This window comes from Mustelus asterias, chromosome 14, assembly GCF_964213995.1.
Source record: "Mustelus asterias chromosome 14, sMusAst1.hap1.1, whole genome shotgun sequence".
Taxonomy (NCBI): domain Eukaryota; kingdom Metazoa; phylum Chordata; class Chondrichthyes; order Carcharhiniformes; family Triakidae; genus Mustelus; species Mustelus asterias.
In genome coordinates this window covers 102,477,572-102,489,850 of record NC_135814.1, presented here as the reverse complement: position 1 = coordinate 102,489,850, position 12,279 = coordinate 102,477,572, and positions in this window count along the sequence as shown.

Sequence of the window (12,279 nt, the reverse complement as noted above, 5' to 3'; positions counted from 1 at the left end):
ATATATTACTGGTGTATATGTTACTGGCCTATTGCTGTGTATATATTACTGGTGTATATGTTACTGGCCTATTGCTGTGTATATATATTACTGGTGTATATGTTACTGGCCTATTGCTGTGTATATATATTACTGGTGTATATGTTACTGGCCTATTGCTGTGTATATATATTACTGGTGTATATGTTACTGGCCTATTGCTGTGTACATATATATATTACTGGTGTATATGTTACTGGCCTATTGCTGTGTACATATATATATTACTGGTGTATATGTTACTGGCCTATTGCTGTGTATATATATTACTGGTGTATATGTTACTGGCCTATTGCTGTGTATATATATTACTGGTGTATATGTTACTGGCCTATTGCTGTGTATATATATTACTGGTGTATATGTTACTGGCCTATTGCTGTGTCTATATATTACTGGTGTATATGTTACTGGCCTATTGCTGTGTATATATATTACTGGTGTATATGTTACTGGCCTATTGCTGTGTATATATATTACTGGTGTATATGTTACTGGCCTATTGCTGTGTCTATATATTACTGGTGTATATGTTACTGGCCTATTGCTGTGTATATATATTACTGGTGTATATGTTACTGGCCTATTGCTGTGTATATATATTACTGGTGTATATGTTACTGGCCTATTGCTGTGTATATATATTACTGGTGTATATGTTACTGGCCTATTGCTGTGTATATATATTACTGGTGTATATGTTACTGGCCTATTGCTGTGTATATATATTACTGGTGTATATGTTACTGGCCTATTGCTGTGTATATATATTACTGGTGTATATGTTACTGGCCTATTGCTGTGTCTATATATTACTGGTGTATATGTTACTGGCCTATTGCTGTGTATATATATTACTGGTGTATATGTTACTGGCCTATTGCTGTGTATATATATTACTGGTGTATATGTTACTGGCCTATTGCTGTGTATATATTACTGGTGTATATGTTACTGGCCTATTGCTGTGTCTATATATTACTGGTGTATATGTTACTGGCCTATTGCTGTGTATATATTACTGGTGTATATGTCACTGGCCTATTGCTGTGTCTATATATTACTGGTGTATATGTTACTGGCCTATTGCTGTGTATATATATTACTGGTGTATATGTTACTGGCCTATTGCTGTGTATATATTACTGGTGTATATGTTACTGGCCTATTGCTGTGTATATATTACTGGTGTATATGTTACTGGCCTATTGCTGTGTATATATATTACTGGTGTATATGTTACTGGCCTATTGCTGTGTATATATTACTGGTGTATGTGTTACTGACCTATTGCTGTGTATATATATTACAGGTGTATATGTTACTGGCCTATTGCTGTGTATATATTACTGGTGTATATGTTACTGGCCTATTGCTGTGTATATATTACTAGTGTATATGTTACTGACCTATTGCTGTGTATATATATTACTGGTGTATATGTTACTGGCCTATTGCTGTGTATATATATTACTGGTGTATATGTTACTGGCCTATTGCTGTGTATATATATTACTGGTGTATATGTTACTGGCCTATTGCTGTGTATATATATTACTGGTGTATATGTTACTGGCCTATTGCTGTGTATATATTACTGGTGTATATGTTACTGGTCTATTGCTGTGTCTATATATTACTGGTGTATATGTTACTGGCCTATTGCTGTGTCTATATATTACTGGTGTATATGTTACTGGCCTATTGCTGTGTATATATTACTGGTGTATATGTTACTGACCTATTGCTGTGTATATATATTACTGGTGTATATGTTACTGGCCTATTGCTGTGTCTATATATTACTGGTGTATATGTTACTGACCTATTGCTGTGTATATATATTACTGGTGTATATGTTACTGGCCTATTGCTGTGTATATATTACTGGTGTATATGTTACTGGCCTATTGCTGTGTATATATTACTGGTGTATATGTTACTGGCCTATTGCTGTGTATATATTACTGGTGTATATGTTACTGGCCTATTGCTGTGTATATATATTACTGGTGTATATGTTACTGGCCTATTGCTGTGTATATATATTACTGGTGTATATGTTACTGGCCTATTGCTGTGTATATATTACTGGTGTATATGTTACTGGCCTATTGCTGTGTATATATATTACTGGTGTATATGTTACTGGCCTATTGCTGTGTATATATATTACTGGTGTATATGTTACTGGCCTATTGCTGTGTATATATATTACTGGTGTATATGTTACTGGCCTATTGCTGTGTATATATATTACTGGTGCATATGTTACTGGCCTATTGCTGTGTATATATATTACTGGTGCATATGTTACTGGCCTATTGCTGTGTATATATATTACTGGTGCATATGTTACTGGCCTATTGCTGTGTATATATATTACTGGTGTATGTGTTACTGGCCTATTGCTGTGTATATATATTACTGGTGCATATGTTACTGGCCTATTGCTGTGTATATATTACTGGTGTATATGTTACTGGCCTATTGCTGTGTATATATTACTGGTGTATATGTTACTGGCCTATTGCTGTGTATATATATTACTGGTGTATATGTTACTGGCCTATTGCTGTGTATATATTACTGGTGCATATGTTACTGGCCTATTGCTGTGTATATATATTACTGGTGTATATGTTACTGGCCTATTGCTGTGTATATATATTACTGGTGTATATGTTACTGGCCTATTGCTGTGTATATATTACTGGTGTATATGTTACTGGCCTATTGCTGTGTATATATATTACTGGTGTATATGTTACTGGCCTATTGCTGTGTATATATTACTGGTGTATATGTTACTGGCCTATTGCTGTGTATATATATTACTGGTGTATATGTTACTGGCCTATTGCTGTGTATATATATTACTGGTGTATATGTTACTGGCCTATTGCTGTGTATATATATTACTGGTGTATATGTTACTGGCCTATTGCTGTGTATATATTACTGGTGTATATGTTACTGGCCTATTGCTGTGTATATATATTACTGGTGTATATGTTACTGGTCTATTGCTGTGTATATATATTACTGGTGTATATGTTACTGGCCTACTGCTGTGTATATATATTACTGGTGTATATGTTACTGGCCTATTGCTGTGTATATATATTACTGGTGTATATGTTACTGGCCTATTGCTGTGTATATATTACTGGTGTATATGTTACTGACCTATTGCTGTGTATATATTACTGGTGTATATGTTACTGGCCTATTGCTGTGTATATATTACTGGTGTATATGTTACTGACCTATTGCTGTGTATATATATTACTGGTGTATATGTTACTGGCCTATTGCTGTGTATATATATTACTGGTGTATATGTTACTGGCCTATTGCTGTGTATATATTACTGGTGTATATGTTACTGGCCTATTGCTGTGTATATATATTACTGGTGTATATGTTACTGGCCTATTGCTGTGTCTATATATTACTGGTGTATATGTTACTGGCCTATTGCTGTGTATATATATTACTGGTGTATATGTTACTGGCCTATTGCTGTGTATATATTACTGGTGTATATGTTACTGACCTATTGCTGTGTATATATATTACTGGTGTATATGTTACTGGCCTATTGCTGTGTATATATATTACTGGTGTATATGTTACTGGCCTATTGCTGTGTATATATTACTGGTGTATATGTTACTGGCCTATTGCTGTGTATATATATTACTGGTGTATATGTTACTGACCTATTGCTGTGTATATATTACTGGTGTATATGTTACTGGCCTATTGCTGTGTATATATTACTGGTGTATATGTTACTGACCTATTGCTGTGTATATATATTACTGGTGTATATGTTACTGGCCTATTGCTGTGTATATATATTACTGGTGTATATGTTACTGGCCTATTGCTGTGTCTATATATTACTGGTGTATATGTTACTGGCCTATTGCTGTGTATATATATTACTGGTGTATATGTTACTGGCCTATTGCTGTGTATATATTACTGGTGTATATGTTACTGGCCTATTGCTGTGTATATATATTACTGGTGTATATGTTACTGGCCTATTGCTGTGTATATATTACTGGTGTATATGTTACTGGCCTATTGCTGTGTATATATATTACTGGTGTATATGTTACTGGCCTATTGCTGTGTCTATATATTACTGGTGTATATGTTACTGGCCTATTGCTGTGTATATATATTACTGGTGTATATGTTACTGGCCTATTGCTGTGTATATATTACTGGTGTATATGTTCCTGGCCTATTGCTGTGTATATATATTACTGGTGTATATGTTACTGGCCTATTGCTGTGTATATATATTACTGGTGTATATGTTACTGGCCTATTGCTGTGTATATATATTACTGGTGTATATGTTACTGGCCTATTGCTGTGTCTATATATTACTGGTGTATATGTTACTGACCTATTGCTGTGTCTATATATTACTGGTGTATATGTTACTGACCTATTGCTGTGTCTATATATTACTGGTGTATATGTTACTGACCTATTGCTGTGTGTATATATTACTGGTGTATATGTTACTGACCTATTGCTGTGTATATATATTACTGGTGTATATGTTACTGGCCTATTGCTGTGTATATATTACTGGTGTATATGTTACTGACCTATTGCTGTGTATATATATTACTGGTGTATATGTTACTGGCCTATTGCTGTGTATATATATTACTGGTGTATATGTTACTGGCCTATTGCTGTGTATATATTACTGGTGTATATGTTACTGACCTATTGCTGTGTGTATATATTACTGGTGTATATGTTACTGACCTATTGCTGTGTATATATATTACTGGTGTATATGTTACTGGCCTATTGCTGTGTATATATTACTGGTGTATATGTTACTGGCCTATTGCTGTGTATATATTACTGGTGTATATGTTACTGGCCTATTGCTGTGTATATATTACTGGTGTATATGTTACTGACCTATTGCTGTGTATATATTACTGGTGTATATGTTACTGGCCTATTGCTGTGTATGTATATTACTGGTGTATATGTTACTGGCCTATTGCTGTATATATATTACTGGTGTATATGTTACTGGCCTATTGCTGTGTATATATTACTGGTGTATATGTTACTGACCTATTGCTGTGTATATATATTACTGGTGTATATGTTACCGGCCTATTGCTGTGTATATATTACTGGTGTATATGTTACTGGCCTATTGCTGTGTATATATTACTGGTGTATATGTTACTGGCCTATTGCTGTGTATATATTACTGGTGTATATGTTACTGGCCTATTGCTGTGTATATATTACTGGTGTATATGTTACTGGCCTATTGCTGTGTATATATTACTGGTGTATATGTTACTGACCTATTGCTGTGTATATATATTACTGGTGTATATGTTACTGGCCTATTGCTGTGTATATATATTACTGGTGTATATGTTACTGGCCTATTGCTGTGTATATATTACTGGTGTATATGTTACTGGCCTATTGCTGTGTATATATTACTGGTGTATATGTTACTGGCCTATTGCTGTGTATATATATTACTGGTGTATATGTTACTGGCCTATTGCTGTGTATATATATTACTGGTGTATATGTTACTGGCCTATTGCTGTGTATATATATTACTGGTGTATATGTTACTGGCCTATTGCTGTGTACATATATATATTACTGGTGTATATGTTACTGGCCTATTGCTGTGTACATATATATTTACTGGTGTATATGTTACTGGCCTATTGCTGTGTATATATATTACTGGTGTATATGTTACTGGCCTATTGCTGTGTATATATATTACTGGTGTATATGTTACTGGCCTATTGCTGTGTATATATATTACTGGTGTATATGTTACTGGCCTATTGCTGTGTATATATATTACTGGTGTATATGTTACTGGCCTATTGCTGTGTATATATATTACTGGTGTATATGTTACTGGCCTATTGCTGTGTATATATATTACTGGTGTATATGTTACTGGCCTATTGCTGTGTATATATATTACTGGTGTATATGTTACTGGCCTATTGCTGTGTATATATATTACTGGTGTATATGTTACTGGCCTATTGCTGTGTATATATATTACTGGTGTATATGTTACTGGCCTATTGCTGTGTATATATATTACTGGTGTATATGTTACTGGCCTATTGCTGTGTATATATATTACTGGTGTATATGTTACTGGCCTATTGCTGTGTATATATATTACTGGTGTATATGTTACTGGCCTATTGCTGTGTATATATATTACTGGTGTATATGTTACTGGCCTATTGCTGTGTATATATATTACTGGTGTATATGTTACTGGCCTATTGCTGTGTATATATATTACTGGTGTATATGTTACTGGCCTATTGCTGTGTATATATATTACTGGTGTATATGTTACTGGCCTATTGCTGTGTATATATATTACTGGTGTATATGTTACTGGCCTATTGCTGTGTATATATATTACTGGTGTATATGTTACTGGCCTATTGCTGTGTATATATATTACTGGTGTATATGTTACTGGCCTATTGCTGTGTATATATTACTGGTGTATATGTTACTGGCCTATTGCTGTGTATATATATTACTGGTGTATATGTTACTGGCCTATTGCTGTGTATATATTACTGGTGTATATGTTACTGGCCTATTGCTGTGTATATATATTACTGGTGTATATGTTACTGGCCTATTGCTGTGTATATATTACTGGTGTATATGTTACTGGCCTATTGCTGTGTCTATATATTACTGGTGTATATGTTACTGGCCTATTGCTGTGTATATATATTACTGGTGTATATGTTACTGGCCTATTGCTGTGTATATATATTACTGGTGTATATGTTACTGGCCTATTGCTGTGTATATATTACTGGTGTATATGTTACTGGCCTATTGCTGTGTATATATATTACTGGTGTATATGTTACTGGCCTATTGCTGTGTATATATATTACTGGTGTATATGTTACTGGCCTATTGCTGTGTATATATATTACTGGTGTATATGTTACTGGCCTATTGCTGTGTATATATATTACTGGTGTATATGTTACTGGCCTATTGCTGTGTATATATTACTGGTGTATATGTTACTGGCCTATTGCTGTGTATATATATTACTGGTGTATATGTTACTGGCCTATTGCTGTGTATATATTACTGGTGTATATGTTACTGGCCTATTGCTGTGTATATATATTACTGGTGTATATGTTACTGGCCTATTGCTGTGTATATATATTACTGGTGTATATGTTACTGGCCTATTGCTGTGTATATATATTACTGGTGTATATGTTACTGGCCTATTGCTGTGTATATATATTACTGGTGTATATGTTACTGGCCTATTGCTGTGTATATATATATACTGGTGTATATGTTACTGGCCTATTGCTGTGTCTATATATTACTGGTGTATATGTTACTGGCCTATTGCTGTGTATATATATTACTGGTGTATATGTTACTGGCCTATTGCTGTGTCTATATATTACTGGTGTATATGTTACTGGCCTATTGCTGTGTATATATTACTGGTGTATATGTTACTGGCCTATTGCTGTGTATATATATTACTGGTGTATATGTTACTGGCCTATTGCTGTGTATATATATTACTGGTGTATATGTTACTGGCCTATTGCTGTGTATATATATTACTGGTGTATATGTTACTGGCCTATTGCTGTGTCTATATATTACTGGTGTATATGTTACTGGCCTATTGCTGTGTATATGTATTACTGGTGTATGTGTTACTGACCTATTGCTGTATATATATTACTGGTGTATAGGTTACTGGCCTATTGCTGTGTATATATATTACTGGTGTATATGTTACTGGCCTATTGCTGTGTATATATATTACTGGTGTATATGTTACTGGCCTATTGCTGTGTATATATATACTGGTGTATATGTTACTGGCCTATTGCTGTGTATATATATTACTGGTGTATATGTTACTGGCCTATTGCTGTGTACATATATATTACTGGTGTATATGTTACTGGCCTATTGCTGTGTACATATATATATTACTGGTGTATATGTTACTGGCCTATTGCTGTGTATATATATTACTGGTGTATATGTTACTGGCCTATTGCTGTGTATATATATTACTGGTGTATATGTTACTGGCCTATTGCTGTGTATATATATTACTGGTGTATATGTTACTGGCCTATTGCTGTGTCTATATATTACTGGTGTATATGTTACTGGCCTATTGCTGTGTATATATATTACTGGTGTATATGTTACTGGCCTATTGCTGTGTATATATATTACTGGTGTATATGTTACTGGCCTATTGCTGTGTATATATATTACTGGTGTATATGTTACTGGCCTATTGCTGTGTATATATTACTGGTGTATATGTTACTGGCCTATTGCTGTGTATATATATTACTGGTGTATATGTTACTGGCCTATTGCTGTGTATATATATTACTGGTGTATATGTTACTGGCCTATTGCTGTGTATATATATTACTGGTGTATATGTTACTGGCCTATTGCTGTGTATATATATTACTGGTGTATATGTTACTGGCCTATTGCTGTGTATATTATTACTGGTGTATATGTTACTGGCCTATTGCTGTGTATATATATTACTGGTGTATATGTTACTGGCCTATTGCTGTGTATATATATTACTGGTGTATATGTTACTGGCCTATTGCTGTGTATATATATTACTGGTGTATATGTTACTGGCCTATTGCTGTGTATATATTACTGGTGTATATGTTACTGGCCTATTGCTGTGTATATATATTACTGGTGTATATGTTACTGGCCTATTGCTGTGTATATATATTACTGGTGTATATGTTACTGGCCTATTGCTGTGTATATATATTACTGGTGTATATGTTACTGGCCTATTGCTGTGTATATATTACTGGTGTATATGTTACTGGCCTATTGCTGTGTATATATATTACTGGTGTATATGTTACTGGCCTATTGCTGTGTATATATTACTGGTGTAATGTTACTGGCCTATTGCTGTGTATATATATTACTGGTGTATATGTTACTGGCCTATTGCTGTGTATATATATTACTGGTGTATATGTTACTGGCCTATTGCTGTGTATATATATTACTGGTGTATATGTTACTGGCCTATTGCTGTGTATATATTACTGGTGTATATGTTACTGGCCTATTGCTGTGTATATATATTACTGGTGTATATGTTACTGGCCTATTGCTGTGTATATATATTACTGGTGTATATGTTACTGGCCTATTGCTGTGTATATATATTACTGGTGTATATGTTACTGGCCTATTGCTGTGTATATATTACTGGTGTATATGTTACTGGCCTATTGCTGTGTATATATATTACTGGTGTATATGTTACTGGCCTATTGCTGTGTATATATATTACTGGTGTATATGTTACTGGCCTATTGCTGTGTATATATATTACTGGTGTATATGTTACTGGCCTATTGCTGTGTATATATTACTGGTGTATATGTTACTGGCCTATTGCTGTGTATATATATTACTGGTGTATATGTTACTGGCCTATTGCTGTGTATATATTACTGGTGTATATGTTACTGGCCTATTGCTGTGTATATATATTACTGGTGTATATGTTACTGGCCTATTGCTGTGTATATATATACTGGTGTATATGTTACTGGCCTATTGCTGTGTATATATATTACTGGTGTATATGTTACTGGCCTATTGCTGTGTATATATATTACTGGTGTATATGTTACTGGCCTATTGCTGTGTATATATTACTGGTGTATATGTTACTGGCCTATTGCTGTGTTACTATTGCTGTGTATATATATACTGGTGTATATGTTACTGGCCTATTGCTGTGTATATATATTACTGGTGTATATGTTACTGGCCTATTGCTGTGTATTATATTACTGGTGTATATGTTACTGGCCTATTGCTGTGTATATATTACTGGTGTATATGTTACTGGCCTATTGCTGTGTATATATATTACTGGTGTATATGTTACTGGCCTATTGCTGTGTATATATATTACTGGTGTATATGTTACTGGCCTATTGCTGTGTATATATTACTGGTGTATATGTTACTGGCCTATTGCTGTGTATATATATTACTGGTGTATATGTTACTGGCCTATTGCTGTGTCTATATATTACTGGTGTATATGTTACTGGCCTATTGCTGTGTATATATTACTGGTGTATATGTTTACTGGCCTATTGCTGTGTTATATTACTGGTGTATATGTTACTGGCCTATTGCTGTGTATATATTACTGGTGTATATGTTACTGGCCTATTGCTGTGTATATATATTACTGGTGTATATGTTACTGGCCTATTGCTGTGTATATATTACTGGTGTATATGTTACTGGCCTATTGCTGTGTATATATATTACTGGTGTATATGTTACTGGCCTATTGCTGTGTATATATATTACTGGTGTATATGTTACTGGCCTATTGCTGTGTATATATATTACTGGTGTATATGTTACTGGCCTATTGCTGTGTATATATTACTGGTGTATATGTTACTGGCCTATTGCTGTGTATATTATTACTGGTGTATATGTTACTGGCCTATTGCTGTGTATATATATTACTGGTGTATATGTTACTGGCCTATTGCTGTGTATATATATTACTGGTGTATATGTTACTGGCCTATTGCTGTGTATATATTACTGGTGTATATGTTACTGGCCTATTGCTGTGTATATATATTACTGGTGTATATGTTACTGGCCTATTTGCTGTGTATATATTACTGGTGTATATGTTACTGGCCTATTGCTGTGTATATATTACTGGTGTATATGGTTACTGGCCTATTGCTGTGTATATATATTACTGGTGTATATGTTACTGGCCTATTGCTGTGTATATATATTACTGGTGTATATGTTACTGGCCTATTGCTGTGTATATATATTACTGGTGTATATGTTACTGGCCTATTGCTGTGTATATATATTACTGGTGTATATGTTACTGGCCTATTGCTGTGTATATATATTACTGGTGTATATGTTACTGGCCTATTGCTGTGTATATATATTACTGGTGTATATGTTACTGGCCTATTGCTGTGTATATATATACTGGTGTATATGTTACTGGCCTATTGCTGTGTATATATATTACTGGTGTATATGTTACTGGCCTATTGCTGTGTATATATTACTGGTGTATATGTTACTGGCCTATTGCTGTGTATATATATTACTGGTGTATATGTTACTGGCCTATTGCTGTGTATATATATTACTGGTGTATATGTTACTGGCCTATTGCTGTGTATATATTACTGGTGTCTATGTTACTGGCCTATTGCTGTGTATATATTACTGGTGTATATGTTACTGGCCTATTGCTGTGTATATATATTACTGGTGTTATGTTACTGGCCTATTGCTGTGTATATATATTACTGGTGTATATGTTACTGGCCTATTGCTGTGTATATATATTACTGGTGTATATGTTACTGGCCTATTGCTGTGTATATATATTACTGGTGTATATGTTACTGGCCTATTGCTGTGTATATATTACTGGTGTATAGGTTACTGGCCTATTGCTGTGTATATATTACTGGTGTATATGTTACTGGCCTATTGCTGTGTATATATATTACTGGTGTATATGTTACTGGCCTATTGCTGTGTATATATATACTGGTGTATATGTTACTGGCCTATTGCTGTGTATATATATTACTGGTGTATATGTTACTGGCCTATTGCTGTGTATATATATTACTGGTGTATATGTTACTGGCCTATTGCTGTGTGTATATATTACTGGTGTATATGTTACTGGCCTATTGCTGTGTCTATATATTACTGGTGTATATGTTACTGGCCTATTGCTGTGTATATATATGGTGTATATGTTACTGGCCTATTGCTGTGTATATATATTACTGGTGTATATGTTACTGGCCTATTGCTATATAATTACTGGTGTATATGTTACTGGCCTATTGGTGTATATATATTATGGTGTATATGTTACTGGCCTATTGTGTGTATATATTACTGGTGTATATGTTACTGGCATATGCTGTGTATATATATTACAGGTGTATATGTTTATGGCCTTATGCTGTGTATATCTATTACTGGAGTATATGTTACTGGCTATTGCTGTGTATATATATTACTGCGTTGTAATGTTCTGCCTTATTG